At 37.7% G+C, this 24,417-nt stretch overlaps 1 non-coding gene across 1 annotated transcript; it reads right to left on the reverse strand.

Moving 5' to 3' along the window:
- Nucleotides 1–1,253: 1,253 nt before the first annotated feature.
- On the reverse strand, nt 1,254–1,357 carry LOC127789401 (small nucleolar RNA R71). The gene has a single exon (XR_008020574.1). It is a non-coding gene; the product is annotated as a small nucleolar RNA R71 (small nucleolar RNA).
- Nucleotides 1,358–24,417: the final 23,060 nt, after the last annotated feature.

Here is a 24,417-nt window from a genome sequence, read left to right on the forward strand (position 1 = left end):
CAAATCCGAATCTATATTTCATCTAATCTATCGTTGTTCGACAGCACCGATCAGATTTTGGCGCCGTTGCCGGGGAACCGTCAATCTTTTCTGCCATAACAAGATTTGTTTTCTGTCTTTCTTTTTCTTTTTAATTCTCTTTCATTCTTTGTTGCTTCTTTGTGTCTTACTCGTTGGTTTCTCTTTCCTTTTGTTTCTTTGTTGATTCTTCCTGTTTTTCTTTTCGGTTCTCTTCTTTTCTATTTCCTGTTTTCTTTGTTTTTTGTTTTCTGTCTTTTTCGTTCTGTTCTTTGTGTTTGCTGTTCTGTTTCCGATTTTCTTTCTGTTCTTTGTGTTTGCTTCTTTTGTTTCTCTGTTCTTTTATATCTTTGTTCATCCTTTTTGGTTTTCTTTGTTCTTCTCTTCTTTTCTATTTTTGGTTTTTTTGTTTTCTGTTTTCAGCCACAACCAGCATTGTTCACTGCCGACGACTATCTCAGAATGCCCTGATTTTTGGTGTCCAAAGGAATGGGGGTGTGGGAAGAAATAGTCACTGCTATGCAGTGTGGAGGGCTTTTTTGGCCAAATTCCAACGTTTAGACCACTTTTTGGGCTATTTTGTGTTTTCTTGGTGTGTTTATGTGATTTTTCCTTGTGTGTTTTGTTTTGTTTTTGTTCTTGTTGATATTTAATGCATGACCAGATCATCTAAGGGTGGCCTAATTGATTTAGATCCAGAAATTGATAGAACCCTTAGGCGACAAGCAAGAGAACTTAGATCCTAAGATAGGGCAGTGACTAATAGTGTCTTTCCCATTGTTTCTGATACTGTGTTTGAGTTCCAACCTAAACTGATCAATATGGCCGCCAATGAAAACAATGGCAATGAGAATAGGAATAATGGGAATAATGCTAACAGAAGTATTAGAGAATTGGCTGCCCCTGATGTGCATTATCAACCTTTGTGTATTCAGTATCCTCAATTGGAGGCAAACTTTGAACTGAAATCTGGACTGATACATTTGCTTCCTAAGTTTCATGGTCTTGCAGGTGAAGATCCACACAAGCATCTGAAGGAGTTTCATGTGGTATGCTCCACCATGAGGCCGCAAGGGGTTGATGAAGAACAAATCAAACTAAGGGCATTCCCTTTCTCTCTTGATGGAGCCGCTAAAGACTGGCTGTATTACTTGCCACCTGCTGCCATTACCAATTGGGATGGCCTGAGGAGAATATTTCTGGAGAAGTTCTTCCCTGCTTCCAGAAGAGCAGCCATCCGGAAGGATATTTGTGGCATTCGACAGATTGATGGAGAAAGCTTGCATGAGTATTGGGAGAGATTCAAGAAGTTGTGTGCTAGTTGTCCTCATCATCAGATAAGTGACCAGCTCCTCATTCAATATTTTTATGAAGGCTTGCTCCCCATGGATAGGTACTTAGTGGATGCTGCATCTGGAGGAGCCTTAGTGGAAAAGACACCAGCTGCAGCCCGGGACTTAATTTCAAAGATGGCTCAAAATGCACAACAATTTGGTACCAGGTTGAACACTCCCATGAAGACTATCAATGAGGTTGGTTTTGCTGCACCTATGGACCAAAGGAGAATAGAAAATAGGCTGGAGGAACTCACTTCAATGGTTTTCCAGTTAGCCCTTAATCGAAACCAGCCCCAACAGGTATGTGGCATTTGTTCATTATCTTCACATGTAACTGATCAGTGCCCACAATTGCAGGATAACACAGAATCATGCAATGGAATCTTCCCTGGAAGACCGTTTTAGCACCAGCCACAACATAAGTATGATCCATACTCAGCCACATATAATCCTGGATGGAGGTATCACCCAAATTTCAGATATGGAGGGTCTTCAAACCAGTCATTCCAGCAGCATCCATACCAGAATCACAACTTGCAGCAGCAACAATTTCAGCAGCCACAAAGATTAAATCATTCTCAAGGTCCAAGTTCCAGCAACCATGCCCCACCAAGGCCCAAGTCAGAACCTAGCTTGGATGATCTTGTTAAGCAACTAGCAGCCAATACACTCCAATTCCAGCAAAAAATAGAAACCACAATTCAAAATTTGGAGACCCAAATAGGCCAGCTAGCAACAAAGATCAATGAGTTAAGAAGTCAAGGTTCGGGGCAGCTTCCTTCACAACCAGTTGCCAATCCGAGGGGTAATGTTAGTGCCATCATGCTTCGAAGTGGGAAAGAAGTGATCGTCCCAACCCCTCCACCATCATCAAATATGAAGCAGCATGTAAAGGGTAGCAATGAGCAGCAGCCCTTCTCAATCCAAGAAGCCAAGCAGCCCAACTCCAGCTATCAAGAACAAGGAGAGTCTTCCAACAACCAGCCCCTGCCATTCCCACATCGAGCAACACAAAACAAGAAAAGAGCAAAGGCCGAATTAGATAAAGAGATTCTGGAGACATTCCAGAAAGTGGAAGTCAATATACCCCTCCTTGAAGCCATCAGACAGATCCCCAAGTATGCAAAATTTCTCAAAGATTTGTGTACGCACAAGAGGAGATTAAGAGGGAATGAACAAGTCAACCTTGGGAGGAATGTTTCAGCTCTCATACAACCTGCCATGCCAAGGAAGTGCAAAGATCCAGGGACGTTTTCCATTCCTTGTACTATAGGAGACATGCAATTTAGTAATGCTTTGCTAGATTTAGGTGCATCCATTAATGTTATGCCTAACTCTATCTATGCTTCTTTGTAGTGTGGTCCTTTGAAGCCAACAAGAGTGGTTGTCCAGCTAGCTAATAGAAGCACAGCCTACCCCTCTGGAGTCTTGGAGGATGTCCTGGTTAAGGTTAAGGATTGTATCTTCCCTGCTGATTTTTATGTTTTAAATATGGAAGATGACAATTTGCATGAGCATGCACCTCTTATATTAGGTAGGCCATTTTTAAAAACTACAAGGACTATCATCAATGTGCATGAGGGTACACTTTCCATGGAATTTGCTGGTACCACCATTCATTTTAACATACTTGATGCCATGAAATGTCCCCCTAAAGATCATTCCACTTTGCAAGTTAACTTGATTCAATTGTTGGTTGATGAAGCATGCACTAAGTCTTGTGATTTGATTGATGCATTCCCCACTATTCATGACCTTCCAAATTCCTTCATCTGTCCTGATTGTAGTAATGAGAGTGATCCATGTGATGCATGTTCTGAGATTGCTGCATTTCTACATAATCATGATTCTGATATTCAAATTGAGCATGCACAATCTGATTCCTATACTTCTCATGGGGAGGATAGTGTTTCTGCTAACCATGTTGAACAGGTAGACAGTACCCTTGAGATAAAGGCAAGCAGGTTAGTCCCTTCATTGCAGCACCACCATCCCTTGAGTGCAAGCCTTTGCCCAAGCATCTCAAGTATGCCTTCTTGGAGGATGGCGAGAAGCTGCCAGTCATCATCGCCAATAACTTGCAGCCTGACCAAGAGAAAAGGTTATTGGATGTGCTGAAGAGGAACAAGCAGGCCATAGGTTGGACATTGGCAGACATACCTGAGATTAGCCCTTCCATATGCATGCATAGGATTCATCTAGAGGAAGGAGCTAAACCTATGAGACAGCCCCAAAGGAGACTCAACCCCACCATCCTGGATGTGGTAAAGAAAGAGGTAAGTAAACTACTCTCAGTTGGTATCATTTATCCTATCTCTGATAGCCAGTGGGTGAGTCCAGTGTAAGTAGTTCCCAAGAAGACGGGCATCACAGTGGTGCCTAATGAGAGGAATGAGCTTGTTCCGATGCGAGTACAAAATAGTTGGAGAGTGTGCATTGATTACAGGAGACTCAACCTCGCCACGAAGAAGGATCACTTCCCTCTCCCATTTATTGACCAAATGTTGGAGCGACTGGCAGGTAAGTCACACTATTGTTTTCTTGATGGTTTCTCTGGATATTTTCAGATTTGCATAGCACCGGAGGATCAGGAAAAGACCACCTTCACCTACCCCTTCGGCACATTTGCCTATAGGAGGATGCCATTTGGTCTTTGTAATGCTCCAGGTACCTTTCAGCGATGCATGGTAAGTATATTTTCAGATTTTCTAGAGGATTGCATGGAAGTGTTCATGGATGATTTTTCAGTTTATGGCTCATCTTTTGATGATTGCTTGGTTAGCTTGGGTAGAGTCCTAGAGAGGTGCATTGAAAAGAACCTTGTTTTAAATTTTGAAAAATGTCATTTCATGGTAGAACAAGGAATTGTTTTAGGGCATGTTCTGTCTAAGAAGGGTATAGAAGTGGATCGGTCTAAGGTTGATATTATTGCTTCTTTGCCTTACCCCACCTCTGTACGAGAGGTGCGTTCCTTCCTCGGACATGCAGGATTCTACCGAAGGTTCATCAAGGATTTCAGCAAGGTTGCACTTCCACTTTCCCACCTACTCCAGAAGGATGTGAATTTCCACTTCGATGAGCCCTACAAGCGGGCATTTGAGGAACTGAAGAGCCGATTGATTTCTCCACCCATCATACAGCCACCCGACTGGGAGTTACCCTTTGAGTTGATGTGCGACGCCTCCAACTTTGCAGTGGGTGCCGTCCTTTCCTAGCGTGTAGAGAAGAAATCCCATGTCATAGCCTACGCTTCGCGTACATTGGATGCGGCACAGGCTAATTATACCACTACGAAAAAAGAGCTCTTGTCTATTGTTTTTGCATTAGATAAATTTAGATCCTATTTACTTGGTTCTAAAGTTATTGTCTTTTCTGACCATGCAGCTCTTAGGTACCTTTTGAAGAAGCCTGATGCCAAACCTCGTTTGATAAGGTGGATGCTTTTGCTCCAAGAATTTGACATTGAGATCAAGGATAGAAGTGGAGTAGAGAACTTGGTAGCAGATCACCTCAGTCGCATCCCTTCTTCAGATTCCACAGTCATGGACTCCCAACCCATCAGAGATGATTTTCCAGATGAGTTACTCTACCACATTCATGGTGCTGAGCCTTGGTATGCTGATTTGGTAAACTATTTAGTTGCTTCTGAATTACCTACATATCTTAAGAAAGAACAACTAAATAAATTTAAGACTCAGGCTAGGTACTATGTGTGGGATGATCCATATCTGTGGCGCATGTGTAGTGACCAGGTCATCAGGAGATGTGTGCCTAACCATAAGTTTGCTTCTGTCTTAAAATTTTGTCACACACTTGCATGTGGTTGTCACTTTGGTGCCCAACGTACAGCTAGGAAAGTCCTAGATTCTGGATTATATTGGCCTTCACTCTTTAAGGATTCATATGAGTTCTGTAAGAATTGTACACGTTGCCAACACACAGGCACTATATCACGTAGGAATGAAATGCCTCAACAACCCTTATTGTTTGTGAAATCTTTGATGTTTGGGGCATTGACTTCATGGGTCCATTTCCTGTGTCATTTGGTTATGTGTACATTCTATTAGCTGTGGATTATGTTTCTAAGTGGGTGGAAGCTAAAGCCACGAGGACTGATGATTCTTCTGTGGTTGCAGATTTTGTTAGATCTCATATTTTTTGCAGGTTTGGCATGCCCAGGGCCATCATCAGCGACCAAGGATCCCACTTTTGCAATAGAAAGATGAACACCCTACTTCGTAAGTATGGGGTAATACACAAAGTGGCGACTCCTTATCATCCACAGACTAATGGGCAAGCTGAAGTGTCCAACAGAGATGTAACACCCCAATTCCCGGGAGCGTTAACGTAACGTAAGATTCCGGGGATAAATTTTTTTCAAACAAAAATCCAACACAAAAACCATTCCCCGAAGATCCCGTTACACCTTCTCAGTATATCAACTATGAACCATTAATAAACCAAGACAGATTCACCAACACAAATGCGGAAGCTAGATCGAAACCTCAACAGGTCATAACCAAAACCACTTTATTTATATATAAAGTTGCACCAACGTTTACATGACGTTTTCAAAAGTAAATAACATAACTGAAAAGACATAATGTAAACTATCCACTAATCGCCGTCACTCCTCGACGATTCCTTTCCCTTTTGCACCGCTGCCTTCACCTGGAACGTTTGAATATTCCAGGGACAAAGTCCAAATTAGATGATGAATCATCTAAGTGAGAGTTCAAAACACATTTTTCATGAATAATGCAAGACATGAAATAAACCAATATACCCGGTAAGCCCTAGCTCAAGAGAATTCCCACGCGCTTAACCCTACCATGGGGAAAGAGCAATCTCTCTAAAAGCTATGCCACCACACCGACTCGACGACACGACGACGCGACGCGATTCTAGCTTAAATGGGGCTGCCAACGCATCTCACCAGAATACGTTCCCACCTTAAGCATCCAGGAACCACCATACAATCCCAACTCCAAAATTTCACATGGACCACCTAGTCGTCCTAGTGCAACTTCCCTGGCCAAACGGCCTGGCACGGAAATCAAGGCGGCTATCCTGACATGCACACCCAGCATTAGATGCCCCTATTATTCCGTCACGCCCTTGGAGAATTACGGCTACACTATCCAGACAACATCCTAGGCTGACATCCCACATGAACAACACAGTATGGATCACCTAGTCGTCCTAGTGCAACTTCCCTGACCAAACGGTCTGGCACGGAAACCAAGGCGGCTATCCTGACATGCACACTAGCATCAGATACCCCTATTATTCCGTCACGCCCTTGGAGAATTATGGCTACACTATCCAGACAACATCCGAGGCTGACATTCCATACGTACACATAAAACTCAAGACAATGCCACAATTCACAATTCAATGCATCGTATAAACAACATTTATAAAATGCAATGCACAGTTCAAAACGTTTAGGGACAAACCTCCCTCATAAATCCAACCGTCACTGGTTACCATTTTAATGCACAAAACCATTTTGCATGAAATCACCATATGTTCAGATAGAACAAGCACAATAAATCAAGTTTTGGAGGAGAACCACTCACAAGAAAGCCAAATTTTGGTAGCGAACAACTCACCTTGAACGAAACTCAGAACACCTCGAATCTTGTGCCCAACCTCAATTTTCGTGCAACTCCTCAAGTCTTTTAACCAAACCACCTCCTTACAGGTCCTCACGCGCTGCCTAAGTGCTCTACGCGTGTGATGCCTCGCGTATGCTTTAAAAACCCTCTATCTACTAAACCCGAAGCACTCTCGTCTAGCACAAATGTATCACAACTTCGAATGAGAGAATCCTTAGCCTTGAGCCCCTATTTATATGTTTATGAAACTTAGCCACCAAGAAATATATATTCTGCAATCATTTCAAATATTTCAAAATCTTTTCCAATCATTCCAAATCTTCTAATATTTTCTATAATCATTCCAAATCTTTTGATATCTTTTGCAAATCATTCCAAAATCTTCTAAGATTCTCTACAATCATTGTAAATCTTCTATAATCATTCCAAATCTTCTAATATCTTTTGTAATCATTCCAAAATCTTCTAAGATTCTCTGCAATCATTGTAAATCTTCTATAATCATTCCAAATCTTCTAATATCTTTTGTAATCATTCCAAAATCTTCTAAGATTCTCTGCAATCATTGTAAATCTTCTATAATCATTCCAAATCTTCTAATATCTTTTGTAATCATTGTTATCTAAATCAAATATTTTCTTATCCAATCAAATCTTATACAAATCTTATCCTTAAAGTCATCATGAGCCTTCATCTTATCTCTAACGTCATCATGAGATTTCATCCTTATCTCTAAAGTCATTTATGAAGTTTTTTCCTGAATCTCCCAAATGCCCCTAGTAAAAAGATTTCAAGAATTACACTTTGGCCCGAACTTTTGGATAATTGCACTTAGACCCTTTTCAACATGGTCCCCGGGCTAATTTTTAATTGCATTTTAGTCCCTGAAAAATGGACTAATTGCGCTAATGCCCCTAATTTTTCAGTAAATTACACTTTTACCCCAACCTCAAAAATTACGATTTTGCCCCCGGCTCAAAAACTGAACTTCTCTTTAAAGACCTTTATAACCCTTTGAAATATCCCAAAACACTCTCTTTAAAATTCTGAAAAAATATCGTTTCGATCTCCCTCCGTCAATTTCAAAAAAACTGCACTTAGGCCCGAATCTTCGTTTTAGCTACAAACCCTTTTGTTTCTTCCAAAAACTACTGAAGGGTTACTCTATATGCCAAATATGAACTTCCTTGGGGTTCCATTGACTTCCCGGACGCCCCGTACGATAATTCGGTATTTCAGCCTAAATCACAATTGCCTTTTTTTAGCTGTACCGGGAACCGTTCCCGATCCAACTTCTTTTGATGCCTAAAATCATAACTCGTATTACTTGTCGATACTATACCATTTTCCTTGGCTATCTAGGGTCCAGGGTATTCCCTCTGACTAATTCGATCGTCCAAAGTTGCGTTAGTGTATATTTTCCACAAAGTCCATTTATGCCCTTCATCAAATATTATTTATGACCTCAAATCATTCTCGGGTATTACAAGAGAGATCAAACACATCTTGGAGAAGACAGTCCAGCCCAATAGGAAAGATTGGTCCAAGAGATTGGAGGATGCATTATGGGCTTACCGTACCGCATTCAAGACTCCCATTGGCATCTCCCCCTACAGGTTGGTTTTTGGAAAAGCTTGTCACTTGCCGGTGGAAGTGGAGCATAAGGCATATTGGGCGGTGAAGCAATGCAATATGGACATCAGTCAAGCGAGGTCCCAAAGGAAGCTCCAACTCCAGGAACTTGAAGAGATTCGACTGGAAGCATATGAGAACTCAAGGATCTACAAGGCGAAAACAAAGGTTGCACATGACAAGCTGATCATGAGGAAGGAGTTTCAAGTCGGTCAGAAAGTTCTGCTATACAATTCCCGTCTTAAGTTGATGCCAGGTAAGTTACGTTCCCATTGGACTAGTCCTTTCATAGTTACTCATGTTTTTCCCTTTGGTGCAGTTGAAATCAAGGATGCGTCCAATGCGAAGCAATTCACAGTGAATGGGCATCGCCTTAATCCATTCCATGAGGACTTTCAGGAGCACATTGTGGAGGAGCTGCATCTCCTCAACGCCACCTCCATTTGATACATCAGGCTGTTTCTCTCTCCCTAATCTTTTACACTTACTTGTCCTATTCTTAATTGAAATTGCATGTTTACATTGAGGGCAATGTAAAGTCTAAGTGGGGGGGGGGGGGGCAGCAATTTCTTATTTTAGCAGCATTTTCTTTATCTTTTCATATTTCTTTTTCTTTGGGTCTAGTTGAGTCTGTTTTGCGTGGAAATGCAAGTTAAGCAATTAAGTCTAAAAGAACCCAGCATGATTAGAACTTCAATCTTATCTTCCTTGATTTCAAGTGACTTGGCAATGAGTTTGATTTGATAGATTGATTGGGTAGTCTACAGCCGTGAGGATTTTGAGCCTATTGTCTTTCTTGTGTGTGCATTCACCTGTCATGATCTCCACTCTAGAACTTGTTTTGATTCTTGGTTGAGGCTATATTTGTTCATGCATGACCCAAATATGATTAAGGCATTCTTTTCTTTCAAACCCAATCGGCCATTTGGTTAACCCAATTGAATCCAAAAAAAAAAAAAAAAACCAGTGTTTTCCCTTTGCTTGCCCCTTTGAGCCATTCTTTTTACCCATCATATTTTTTTTCTTTTCCCTTTTGAGCCTTCCAATCTTAGGAAAAAGACATTAAATGCATTCTAGAGAGAGAGATTGAATTTATCAAGCAAGTCATAAGGCAAAAGGCCATTTGCATCTGCGAAAAAAAAAAAAAAAAAGAGAAAAAGAAAAGCAAGCAAAAGGATAAAATGGTGAGAAGGAGCGTAAAAAGCACTCACCTCTTTGTTTCTTTGCTTCAAAAAATATGATGAGAAAAAGAAGAAAGCAAAGTTGAGACGGAGCGTAAAACGCACTCAACCAAATAAAGATGCAAAGTTTTTCATAATGTTTATGCTTGGAAATTCTATCTCTTGATCTTGGAGCTGCATGAAGTGTTTTCTCAACCTAAGGCATGTTTTCCTTCATTGTTGTCTTTCCATTTCTTTCTTCCCCACATTACAACCCTTGAATAAAGTCCTTTTGATTTGTGGTATGCATGTGACATGGATAATGGAGATTGAGAAGATAAACAAGCTTATGGTAGTGGAATTGTGATTGGGTGAATTTGAGCAAAATAGTTACCACCACCTCTTGAGAGATTTGAGAGCATACACTTGTCCTGTGAGAGACTGCTTCTTTTGATTTGTCCTATTGAATGAATTGCCATACTACTTGTTTTCTTGGAAGTTTAGGAGAGATGATATTCGAATGCTGAATTCTTGAAGACTTGCCTCGCATGTAACTTTGAACCATTCCACATCTTTTTGTTATTGAGTGTTAGGGTCTAGTGTTTTGCCCAGGAGTGCAAAAGTCTAAGTGTGGGGGAATCTGATAGAGCACATATTTTCATATTATTTAGCCCTCATATTTAGTCCTTTTGCACGTTAGTTGTGTCATTTTATTCATCTTGATTTTATTTTATTTTATTTTATAGGAATTGGGCTTCACACTATTTTTTATTATTTTGAACAGATTAGGGCTTCCTGGGTCATGAGGAATTTTGATGGCAAGAAGGGAAACAAGGAGATTGGAGACAAAGAAGCAAAAGTGTGCTGACAGATTTGACCTTCTATGCTTCTTTCAAGTTTTTGGCCAAGTTACAATCCAAGAACGTGAATGATGTCTTCAGAGATATTGTAGAGGACTTCTTGGGATTTCTGTAATGGTATGTTTTGTCCAAATCCAAGTTCGTTTGGGCCTCCAAACATCGCTTCAAAGTCGGGACCAGAAAGTTGGGTCAAATTAGGAAAGCTGCACAGATGCTGAATCTTTAAAAGGCCATAACTTGGGCGTCCGATATCCAAATCAAGTGATTTAAAAGCAAAAATTCATCTAATCTTCCTGATCTAAAATTTTTATGAAGGATCCGAAGCCCAGAACGCACTTTATCCTATTCGAAATCGGATGTGAAGTTGCGGTAACCTAGGGTTTCCTCCCTAAGCTCTATTTAAGCACATTAAGTGGCCGATTTTGGGGGAATTCTCATGATTTCAACCAAGAAGATGGAAGGCTAATTCATTTTTGATTTGCTACATTCTCGTACCCCTTGCCCGATTTGAGTCTCGGTCATATTGTTGAATCCGGTTTGGAACTCGATTTTCATGTTTTAATTGATGATTTTGTTTCTTTCCTTCTCTAAGTTTATGTATGTTTCTTTTATGCGATTGTGTGAATGCATGCATGATCTTTGGATGGTTTTAATTGACATACTCGGTTGAGGCTTTGATTAGAAAGAAACGGTATATTTGTATGAGCGATTGCTCGATTGGATTTAATCTTTTACGGTTGTAGAAGAGTTTTTCAAATCAAAAGAAAATCAAACCAAAACAGATTGTTTTCATAAATGAGATGAGGATTACCGTGGTAAGGAGGTAAAGTTTGTAGCGGGTTACGTTTTACTTCATCGTTGTTTCATTCTTGAACATTTATATTTCAGTTTTCATCACAACCCCCCTCGTTTAGTCTTGTTTTGACAGATCCGTTTGAGGTTCGTTGGGAGACGACTTTGGGTTGCACCCTTATTGCAAATCCAAATCTATATTTCATCTAATCTATCGTTGTTCGACAGCACTGATCAATTTTGCATATCAAACACAATTATTAAGCATATTTTTGCAATCAATATCACACATTTTTCAAGAATATCAAGACACAATCCTTAGTTACTTCTAAAGTATTCAAATATTTCCCTATCCAGGGGTATTGTGAATATATCCACCACTTGATGATTTGTGTCTTTAAATTTCAAATATATATCTCCCTTTTGAGCATGATCCCTTATGAATAGATGTTTATTTTTTTCAATGTGTAGAGCATGAAACACTAAAATTTTGTTATGGCTATAGAACTTTTATTGACACATTTGATTGGAATATTGTGGGGTTTTATGCCATAGTCTTGATGTTCCATCCGTAGGATTTGAGCAACTACATATTCACCTTTAGTGAAAGAGAATGGAATGCAATTTTACTTCCTTCAAGACAATGACACTAGGAAATTTCTTATAAATTTGCATGAGCCACTAGTGTTCTTTCTAGTTATTTTGCCTCCAATGTGGGATTTCTTAGGATTGGATTGAAATTTGGCATATAGGCAAACACTAAATACAATGTTCATCCTATTAACTATAAAATATAGCAATGGTTCAATCATATTTCTATATAGCTTATTTTCCACCATTTGGCATTTCCCATATTTGTCTAGGCTTGATGTACTATTCTTTTGAGATGCAGCTTTTCAACAATATTAAATTTCTTAAGAAGATGTAATTTTTGCTTAGACATAAAGATCCCTTCATCTTCTTTATATTGTACTTATCTCAAGTTCCCTTTGCATTAGATTGGCAAATTTGATTCCATAGGGATTTATAGATGCTACATAAATCACTTGGAGATTCATAAGATATCCTTGTTATGAGGTTTAGAGACAATGATATATCTTTTTGACCTCTTTTAAATTTTCCCTCCAGCCTAAACTTGCTAAGACTTTCATACCATGACTTAGGGGCTTGTTTTAAATCACATACTTCCTTTGTAAATTTGAACATATGATCCTCTCATCGAGAATTCTCAAAACCAAGAGAATTTATCTACATATACTTCCTCATTTATAACCATTCAAAAATGCACTTTCAATATTCATTTGAAATAGCTTAAACTTCTTGTGACATGCAAATGTCAATAATATTCAATATGCTTCTAACTTAGCTATGAGGGCATAAGTCTCATTATAATCGATTCATTTTTCTTGATTGTACCCTTGAGCTACTAATCTGGATTTAATTCTAATTTTGTTTATATGTACCCTTTTGGTTACTATGATTGGGTGATTCTTAGGTCTTGGAACCAATTGCATACATCACTTCTTTCAAATTTATTTAGCCCTTCTTGCATAGCCATAAACCAATTTTTTATCCATTAGAGCTTTCTTAATATTTTTGGGTTCTATTTGAGAAAGGACAAGCTACATATTTTCTCTCTTGAAAATGATGATTTTCTCTTTTCATGAGCTACATTTTCTTCATTAAACATTTAAACATAATATTATTTGATATATTTGATTCTTTTGATCTAATGAGAATTTTCCAAATCTTTATCCTAATTCTTTATCACCACCTTCCTTAGGTTTTGGAACTTCAACCCTCACATAATTAATTATAACTAGAATAGATTCTTCTACTGTTAGAGTCCTATTTTAAATACTCTATATGCTTTACTTTGAGTAGAATATCTTAAGAAAATTCTTTCATCACTCTAAACATCAAATCTTTCCTAAAGAGTTTTTGCCACTGTTAAGGATAAAACATGTACTACCAAAAATATGAAAATATGGAATATTTGATTTATAACTCATAGGAGTTTTCTTTAAGATAGGCTTTATAGAAATCCTATTCAACATATAGCATGAGGTGTTAATGGCCTAGACCAAAAAGAAAATTTGTCACATAGCACAATTTTAGCCATTTTTTGTAAAGATCTATTTTTCTTTTCAACTACCTCATTTTGTTCTAACACTAGAAAAATTATGAACAATATGATTTTTCTCACAATAGTGCTTGAATTATTCATTTCAAAATCTCCCCATGATCACTTTCTAATTTTTGAAATACATATACTTTTATCTTTTAAAAATATTTCAAATGGGCTAAATGTTTCACTTTTAGATGCAAGAAATATCATCAAGTGAACCTAGAGTAATCATTCATAATAACTAGCACATATTATTTTTCACCTAAGTTTAGTGTTCTCATAGGACCAAAAATATCGAAATAAAGTGAAGTTAGAGACCTAGGGGTTATTACTTAATTTTTAGGCTTAAATAATATATCTATTTATTTGCCTTTCACTCATACACCACAACTGTGGTCTTTTCCATATTTAAGCTTAGGCAATCCTTCAACAATATCACGTTGGATAGATAGTCAACAACATTCATATTCACATGACCTAGTCTCTAATGATATAGCCAAGTGTTTGAGAAATGGAGGATGCTAGGGATTTTTCTATACTAGATAACTCTAAGTACAATTTCTATCCTATTTCATATAATCTCTATTTCCTTTGTTTTGAGACAAGATATTTCACATAAATTGGCATTAAAGCATACTCTATGTCTCATAATTAACTTATGCTAATTAGGTTGACCTTAAGAACATCTAGCAACACAACATTTTCTAGCACGCATAATCAAATTTTATTCTCCCCCTTATTCAATGCATATATCACAACACTATAATTCTCCCTTATTAATTAAGATCTTCAACAAAATCATAGAGGCAAACTTATAACTCAAGATCATCAAAACTTATAAACACAGAGAGTTTAGGAAAAGAAAGATACCACCAAGATTTTAATTAATAAAATCTTTCTTACACTTGGTTAGCAATACATCATTTGGGGTTGAATTTCTTTTTCATCCCCTTTTCTTTCATGCTTGATTCATCCACAAAGATTTCACTTTAAGTTTCATTTGGATGTCAAGCAACCTGCAAAAATAATTCATCCACAAGCTTTTAGTGCCCAAACCACTTTGGGTTCACCATTGTTAGCATAGAGCTCCTCCTTAGGAACCCAAATTTGTTTAAGCTTATGTGGGTTATTTCTTACAAAACCGTTGTTTCTAAAATGATACCCATAGCTAGGATGTGAAGCAAAAGATTTTTGTTTCCTTTTTATGAAAATTATTTGCTTCTTATCCTTATGCACATTCCTCCTAAAATGAGAATTTTTAGGTATCAAAACATGCTTGGATCCTTGGGGTTTAATATTGGAAACAGTAGACACCTTAGTTCCCTTAGGAATCCATTTCAAATTAGGACCACTAGATGATTTCCTTTTAAAAGGACAACAAAATGCAATGTGGCATTTCTTACAATAGTAAAAACATTTAACATCATGAGAGGTCTGTGAAGGTGAGCTTTTGACATTAGCTCTTTGACTATTAAAATTTTGAACACCTAGTTCATGATCACATGAATTTGTAATCTCCTCTTTTAAAATGGATCTCTCATTTAATGCACTGTTTAAGGATTTTAATTCAAAGTCTTCCAAAACTTTTTCCTTTGAAAATTCTTTGTTGGAAGCAAGCAAATATTCATTCTTTGATCTCAAAACTTTCAATTCATTTGACAATAAATCTAATTGCTTTTTTATGAGATTTGTTCTTTGAGCAAAGTTTTTCAAAATTAACATATAATTCATTTAAAGCATTCAACAACTCTTTATTTGTAAAAGGATCATGACCATTATTTTTAGCATTCAAAGAACTAGACTCATGATCATTTTCAATATCATTACAATCATCAAAATCGACAGTAGAAGTAGAGGTTACCTCCTCTTCTTCATTTACCATGAGGCACATGTTTGAGTTTTCTTCACTAGAGGTATGGGAACTTTCTTTCTCCTCTATTTGTTAATGATTCAATGGATTTTTAACCTATAAATTTTCATCAACATTCTCACAAGATTTGTCAGAGAGATATAATGAATCAAGAGTACTCAATATCTCTTTAGCACTAGAGCACTTAGAAACTTTAACATAAATATCATCACTTAGGGCATGCTGTAAAATATGCATAGCTCTAATATTTAAAGAAAAATTCATTTTATCACAATCATCCCATTCCATTTTTGGTTTTAAAACAAAACCCTTTTCCACTATATTCCACAAATAACAGTCAATGGATAACATGAATACACAAATTCTTTTTCTCCAAAAATCGTAGAATGAGCCATCAAAGTACGGTGCCACATTTGTAGGATAACCTTCCTTAAGAGCCATGGATCTCTCCTTAGGTTGTTAAACCTTGAAACAAGGAGTTAGGCTCTGATACCAATTGTTGAACCGAGAGGTGCTATGGCACACACCAAGAGGGGGGGTGAATTGGCTATTTTAAAAACTTGATAGAACATTGAAATCCTTTTGATGGAAATGCTAGCAATAATAAACAAACTAAATAACACAAGCACAAGAGAAGAACACAAAGGATTTATAGTGGTTCGGCTTAATCCAAGCCTAATCCACTACCTTAGCTCCTCATTAAGGATTTTTCAAACCATCCACTAAAACCCCCTACTTAAACCAAGTAGGTCCTCTAGTCCGAGACTAGGAATTACAACCTCCCACTCAAATGGGACCTCTAGCTACACAAGCTAGGAAAATAACAACGATACAAATGAAAGAGAAGCTAAGAGTTAACACTCTTAGTTATAAGTTCTCTCACAATGAAAACTAGGCTTAAGAATAGATTTACAATGATAGAACGAAGCCTTGCATAGAAAAATATAACAATGAAAGCACAGACTCTTGTAAATCTCGAATAAACTGATTTGTAATCTCTGTATCAACTTGTTTCCATCAATTAGCCTCCTCAAGTTCATCCATGACTTGTATAAATAGGCATCCCAAAAGCTTTGCCCAAAATTAGCCGGGATTTGAAAAATTAGTCGTTGGAGCTTTCTGCGAAAAAAGATAGTTGTCAGAAGAAAATGCATAGTTGACAGACAAGAAAGCATAGTTGATTATATTTTCAAATAAAACAAAGGCATAGTCGACAGACAAGAAAGCATAGTCGACTATCACATTCACATAGTCGAAAGATACAAAAATATAAAGAAGATTTTGAAAATCATATATAAACATAGTCGACAGAAGAAAAACCATAGTTGACTATCCTTACATGATAGTGGACAGAATGAGAAATAGTCGACAGAAGCCATATATAGTCGATAGAATATACAAGCATAGTAGACTATCCTTAGGCATAGTTGACTATCTTTAATAACATAGTTGACTATTGAAAGGCATAATCGACAACACTAAATCACATAATCGACTATCCATTTTAAAAAAAATGAAAACTTAACTGATAACATGTAGAAGCACACTTGATTGATACAAAACATCACAACATATTTACATTAATGTCTTCATTTTGTTTAATTTATATTTTATCTTCTATTTACTTTAATACATAAATGTAAATAAGAAAGTACCCCCTCCATTTGGATTCAATAAAAATATCTAGAAAATCAAAATCCATAAGAATAAGAAAGTAGAATTTGGATTTTAGTACAAACTTATCATTTTGCGATTTTACCACCTCCAAGATATACACTTTCTATTTTTTGAAAAATTCATTAAAAATTATTTTATCACTAATGAATGTTAGCTATTGAAATACCAGGAGTTAGTTTTCTAAAAAGAAAACATTTTCATATATGTCTCCTTATAAGGTGCTAATCTTCCAGACTTAGAAAAATATGACTTTGAAATCTCGATACTTGAAATTCATTTGGTTTTCATTCTCACAAAGTAATACTTGATATTGAAATTGATTTATGTTGAAAACCACAACTTTGATTTATGACCTAGGGATTAAATAAAATATTATTTTTCATCATCAAAACTAAATATGCAAAAGTAAAACAACAAACTATCCACAATAGTTAGTACAAACCCCAATTCCTAACTAAAATATTTAGCAGTGGGTTAGCAAATATCGTCAACAAACAACCTTAGGAATCGACAGTCAAAGCCTAAGACTCAATATCAGTTGACAGATTTGTCACAATGGTCGACAGCTAGCTCCCATACATCCAATTATCGATAGCTATGACACCAACGTCCAACAGATAAGGCCAAAAGCCAAAGATAGTCAATAGATAGGGACAAACGGTCGATAGCCAATGCATTCCCATCACTTACCTCATATACAAGAAACCCAAAACACAACTCAAAGCCATCCTATGCATATGATATTAATCCCAAAAAGGGTTTAACATCATTCCATGGAGACTTTAGGGTGATTCAAGACCCTAATAGGCATTTAGATGGAATAGGATTTACAAGAATCCATAAAATCAACCACGTGCAATCCAAAGAATTAGATATGGCCAAATTATTCGAAACTAAGGGGATTCGAGATCAAACCACAAACCAACAAGAAATCAATTGGCTGAACATAGTAGAGGGTGCCAAACCCACTCCACATAATCAAAAGAAGTTTATATCTTGTAGCTTAGAGAGACCTACAAGTTATAAAAAAAAAATAATAGGTGTTTGCATCAAAGTATCAAGGAAATGAGAACTTACCTTTTACTAATGGTACCCGAAGCTGGAACTAGTTTCACCAGAAGTTAATTCACTAACTTAATAGCTTGCAGCTAAGAAAAGATAACAAGAATAGAAGCTTCCAACTGCAACGAGATACTCACCCAAGCAGCAAGGAAGATGAAGAAATCAAGAATACATGCAGCTTGAATTTGTTGCTATGAAAAATCTCCATGAAAACTCATCCGCGAAGCATAAAAGAAGGAGGAACGAAAGAAGCTACCCGGACCCCTCAAAGTTCTCTCAAATTTTAAATATTCCAGAAGCTCTCCAAGCGGTGCCACAACCTCCAACAACTTTTTCACCTTTTATACAGTGGGCATGTAACACCCCACTTCTCCGGAGCGCTAGGTAACGTAAAATTCTTGGGATATTTTTTTTTTTTCCAATCAATGGAAACTCAACACAAAACCATTCCCCGAAGATCCTGTTACACCTTCTCAGTATATCAACTATGAACCATCAATAAACTTAGATAGGCATATCATCTCAAATTCGGAAGCTAGATCGAAACCTCAATAGACACAATCAAACCAACTTTATTCATAATATAAAGTCGAACCAATGTTTACATGACGTCATCAAAATTAACAACATAATTGATAATGACATAAAGTAAACTATCCACTAATCGCTGTCACTCCTTAGCGATCTCTTTCCCTTTCGCACCGCTTCCTTCACCTGGAATGTTTGAATATTCTATGGACATAGTCCATATTAGATGATGAATCATCTAAGTGAAAGTTCAAAAACATTTTTTTCATGAATGAATGCAGGACATGAAATAAACCAATACGCCTGGTAAGCCCTAGCCTAAGAGAATCCCAAGCGCTTAACATTACCACGAGAAAAGAACAATCTCTCTAAAAGTTATGCCACCATACTGACACATCGACATAATGCGATTTTAGCTTAAGAGGGGCAAGTCAACGCATCTTTCCAACATCTCGGGAACAATTGTTACCAACTCCTAGCCCAAGAGGGTCACATCAACGCAGGAACCTGACTCACTACATTTACGTTGGAGATTACGTTCCCACTCTAAGCATCCAGGAACCACCACACAATCCCAACTCTAAAATTTCACATGGACCACCTAGTCATCCTAGTGCAACTTCCCTGACCAAATGGCCTGGAACAAAAACCAAGGCGACTATCCCGGCATACTCACCAGCACAAGATACCCCTATTATTCTATCACGCCCTTGGAGAATAATGGCTACACTATCCAGACAAAATCCTAAGCTGACATCCCACATGAACAATACAATATGGACCACCTAGTCATCCTAATGCAACTTCTCTGACCAAACGGCCTGGCACGAAAACCAAGCCGACTATCCCAGCATGAATAACAGCACAAGATACCCCTATTATTCTGTCACGTCCTTGGAGAATTATAGCTACACTATCCAGACAACATCCTAGGCTGACATTCCATATGAACAACAAAACGCAAGATAATGGCACATTTCACAATTCAAAGCATCATATAAACAACAGTTTTATAAAATGCAATGCACAAGTTCGAAACATTTAGAGACGAACCTCCCTTATAAAATCAACTATCACCGGTTACCGTTTGCATGCAACAAAACCATTTGCATGAACAAGTCAAGTTTGGTAGTGAACAACTCACAAGTTAAAATCAAGTTTCCATATAAAACACTCACCTCGAAAGTATTCGGATCACCTCGATCCTCGTGCACTACCTCGATTTGCGTGCCAAATCACAAATACTTGTACTGATATTTAACCTCAAGCCACAATACTCCCTAAACATCATATTTAATTAACGAAGCATCAAAATCCATTTTCCTCAATTTTTTCAATAATTTCCTCTATTTTTCTCCAAATTTTCACCTTAATAATTCCAAAATAATTATCTCCTCAAACATTTTTTCAAATTTTTCAACACAATAATTCCTAAAATAAATATAGAAAAATACTGAAAGAAAAATACCAAAAATACCCTTGCTCACGCGCCTGGCGCATGGCTGCGTGTGGAGTGTGGTGCGTGCAGCTCACATGCCACCTTCTTCTCTGATTTTCAACCACTGGTGACGGCTCTGATTCCAGATCTGAGGGTACCTTCTTGTAACCCTTGCTTAGTCGATCCTATGGGTACCACTTTCAGGCCGAAAGGACATCGGAATGTGCCCCAAATGGAAAGTTGCAGGCGTCGGTAGGCGGTCTACCTCAGCTTTTCCGATGATGCTCGAAACTACTTCAAACGAACACCAATCGATCCTAAATGCTCCAGAAATGAAGCCCACACACCAAGGAGCAAAAGCCCTCTATCCCTTACCTTCAATTCATCCTCAAACTCAACGAATTTGATGCCAAGATCTTAAAGTTTTTGGCCCCCTTTTATAGTCAAAAACTGGCCACCTCACGGCCAATCAACGGTCAAGCCTTGGCCACCAAGCTTCCTACCGCCATATAGCACCTCCCCCAGCTCTCCCTCGCCCATCCCATCGCCGGAATCGGCCTCCACATGCGGTGAAAGGCGGCGGTCGACTTTTGTGTTCACACTGCAGGTTTGTTTTATTGCACTTTCACCCCCTAATTTCTTTCAATCTCAATTTTGCCCTTTTCCTTGAGTCCCTGATCTTTCTAACTATACTACTAAGGCCCATAAGTTTAGAACACTTCATTTCATCCTCGAATTTCTCGAAAAACTATCGTTTTGACCTCCCTCGGGCAAATTTAAAAAATTACACTTAGGCCCTGCTGGTCGATTTGACCTTATATCCATTTGTTTCAACCTGAAATCGCTCAAGGGTTATTTCATATACAAAATCTAAGTCCTCAAGACACTCTGTTGACTTTTCAGATATTCTCCACGTCGATTCGATTTTCTGAGCCCGGTCGACAACTATACCAAAAACTGTTCCCGATCCCACTTCTTTTGATGTCTAAAATCATAACTCGTATTACTCGTAAATACCATTACATATTCCTTAATCATCTAGGGTCTAGGGTACTCCCTTCGGTTGGTTCAGTCACTTTAAAGCTACATAAGTGTACCCTAAAGTCTCATTCTTTTGATAATTTCAGTTATACCCTTCATTAAATATCATTTATAACCTCAAAATTTTTTTCGGGTATTACAGGGCAAGTCAAAAAATTGGGCAGTTGCCAAGCCCAAAGGAAATCGGTCGACAGCCCTCATATGCCAGTCGATAGCCCCTACGTTTTCTTGCTGCTATCGTTGCATCTCCTTGTTGCTATTTTTATAATTCCATTCTAATCCTTAGCACATAATATCATATCATATTTTTTTTACATAATATACTCATATCTAAGCAGTAGCACAACCTTGGAACGAAAGTAGAAGAATGGAGCCCCCAGGACATAGTTTCGTTGGCAAATGAAGTACACTCCAGGGTGTTACTCTTTGGGCCCTCAGGTTCAATGTGGGGGAAAACTCAACAGTCAAAGCCATTCTAAAAGTTGAAAACCGCTTGTCGCCCTCACGTTTGCGGCGAGACTAAAGATCGAACTAGTCATTAAGTCCTCTGATTTACATCGATTCCTGATATCGTGGGGTCGCTATGGGGGCACTCATAATGGTGCGTTAACCAAAAAAAGAAAAAAAAGTAAAAGAATGGAGAAAAAGAAAGAAGAAGAAGAAATCGGACACCCAAGGAGACCCATGCTGTTGCAGCTGCTTTTCTTTTTCCTGTTAATAATAAGCTATTTCTCATATTATCAGAGCCAGGCCAACAAATTTGGGGCCTTAGATGAAAAAATTTGTCGAAACATTTTCAAGAGTATTAATTTTTTTATAAAAAATAAATAATACATATTTTTATACTAACATTTCATCATTTTATTAAATAAAAAAAGTTAAAATTAAATCAACTATAAAATATAATAATCTCTTAACGAAAATAAATTTTTAACTAAAATATAATGTCTCATAGATAAAAAAAAAAAAAAAAAAAAAAAAAAAGCCAAACAACCTACTACAATAAACAAAGAAAAACAAAACTAATTTTTCTTGAAACTCTAAGAAGTTCAATGCGAGCAAAAAATTATACATTCCTGATTCTCCTATAGAAGGAAACAAAATAAAATATTAAATTGATAATATTAAAAAGATAAAATTCACCAATAAAGAGCAACTTTTCATTTTACAAACATGTGTTGAATTATGTTCACCTTATGTAAAATCAATTTTAATTTTATTGCTTTTTGGATGCAAAATTGTTGATTAAATCTCCATAATTAAGTTTATCTAATAAATCATGTTTAATAGATAATATAGGTAATTCATTCAATCTTTCTTGTGATATAATTGACCTCAAAAGATATGAAAAATTGGAAAGGGAAAGTGGGGGGAAGAGGGAAAATTTGAGAAGGGAAAGTGGGTTTTATGGGATTATGAGAATTAGGATTTGGAAACTGTTGTGCCATAGATTTTTCAAAAATAACGTCTATCTAGGGGTTTTTATTAATAAATCCAAGTGGGAGTATTTTTAAAGAGTAATTCCAAGTAAGAGTATTTTTTTTAAAGAATAAATCATAATTAAATGGCAAAGAAATAATTAATAATATTTATAATATAAATATTCATGATTTTGGGGTAAAATGGTCTAAGGGAAATTAAATGTGTCACTGCTCCCTATAAATTGCATAGTAAATGAGCAATAAAGGACTTCTTTTTTGGCACGATTCCCAAAGCTCCTCTTTGTCTCCTTCCCGTAGCATCCTTGCAGCACAATGGTGCCTTGCGACGTTCCTTCTTTCCGCATTTCCTTGCAGCACAATGGTGCCTTGCGGCATTTCCTTGCAACACAACAGTGCCTTGCGGCATTCCTCCTTGTGGCAGCCTGCTACAATGCTTCTTCTTCCCGCAACCACCTTGCGGTGTAATGGGGGGCTTACGGCATTTCCTTGCGGGCTTGCGGCAGTCTGCTGGTGGTTTGTGGCATTTTCTTGCGGGCTTGCGGCAGTCCGTTGGTGGCTTACGGCATATCCCTGCGGCACCCCAATTCTTCTTGCGGCAACAACGTATCCTTATCTTGTATCTTCTTTTGCGGCAGTCTGCCAGTAGACTCCTTGAGGCACAATGGTGCCTTGCAGTAACACACATTTCTTGCGACAGCTAATTAATCTTCTTGCGGCAGTTCATCCTCGCGGCACTTCATCCTTGCATCACACTAATTCTTCTCGCGGCATTTTGTGGCACCCTGAGTCTTCTCTAGCCAATTCATCCTTGCAACAGTGTGATGGGCAGCACCAAAGTATTATTTTCCAAAAACAAAACAACAAAGCAGAAAGCAGAAGGATGTGATTATCCTTTCCGAAATGTGGTGCGCTGTAAATTCTTCCCGGAATAGCAGCCTCTTCCCAGACTCTCCTTCTTCTCAGCTGGGATCTCATCCCAACGCAGCAAGCGGAACAGCAAGCTTCGCTGGCTGAATGTTCTCCTTCCCAACTATTTTCTTCTTCCCGGCAGATTCTGGCTAGACGCGTGGCCGCCTGATCTTTCCCTTGGGTTGCTTCAGCCACCCAGTTTTCCTCCCATATAGCCACGTGTGCTCCATGCCACCATTTCCTTCCACATACAAGCAATACACATGCTGCCACCATCTAATTGCTATACTTCTATAATATACAAATAAAATAATATACATGATTTAAGTTCCAATTCCTCAAGTCATGATGTCCCGCGGGCTCTGTAATAAATCTCTTTGCCTATGATGTACATATAATATGCATATATATATTCATATAATGTGCATGCAAGCCACTACCTCCCTCAAGCAAGTGCCCATGGGGCCCCACCTTTGTGGCTTGTCCCCCATAATCTCCCGTTGCAATTCACCCATGATGAACATCCAACATACACCCACGTATGTCATGGACTCAAGTAATTACCCAATGGGCCCCTACCATTTCCTAATGGAATTATATAATATATATATATGAATATTACATGAATATAATTGAATAATTATATAAGGTGTATGCAATTGAATAATTATATATGAAGAGAGTAATTAATTAAGTTAAGTGGAGAAGAGTTAATTAATCATATTGCGACTCCACTTGAAGGAATTTATCCTTACCTTGTATAATTGGGATCTCATCTTGAAGATATATCAAATTTAGAGTAATAGACAATATCTAGAAGTATCATGTCAACCTAGAGCTTCATCCGACTAGGCCCCTTAGAGGCCAAGAATTTGATCTAGCAGTTTGCCGTAAGGCCCACC

Source organism: Diospyros lotus, chromosome 13, assembly GCF_014633365.1.
Source record: "Diospyros lotus cultivar Yz01 chromosome 13, ASM1463336v1, whole genome shotgun sequence".
Lineage (NCBI taxonomy): Eukaryota > Viridiplantae > Streptophyta > Magnoliopsida > Ericales > Ebenaceae > Diospyros > Diospyros lotus.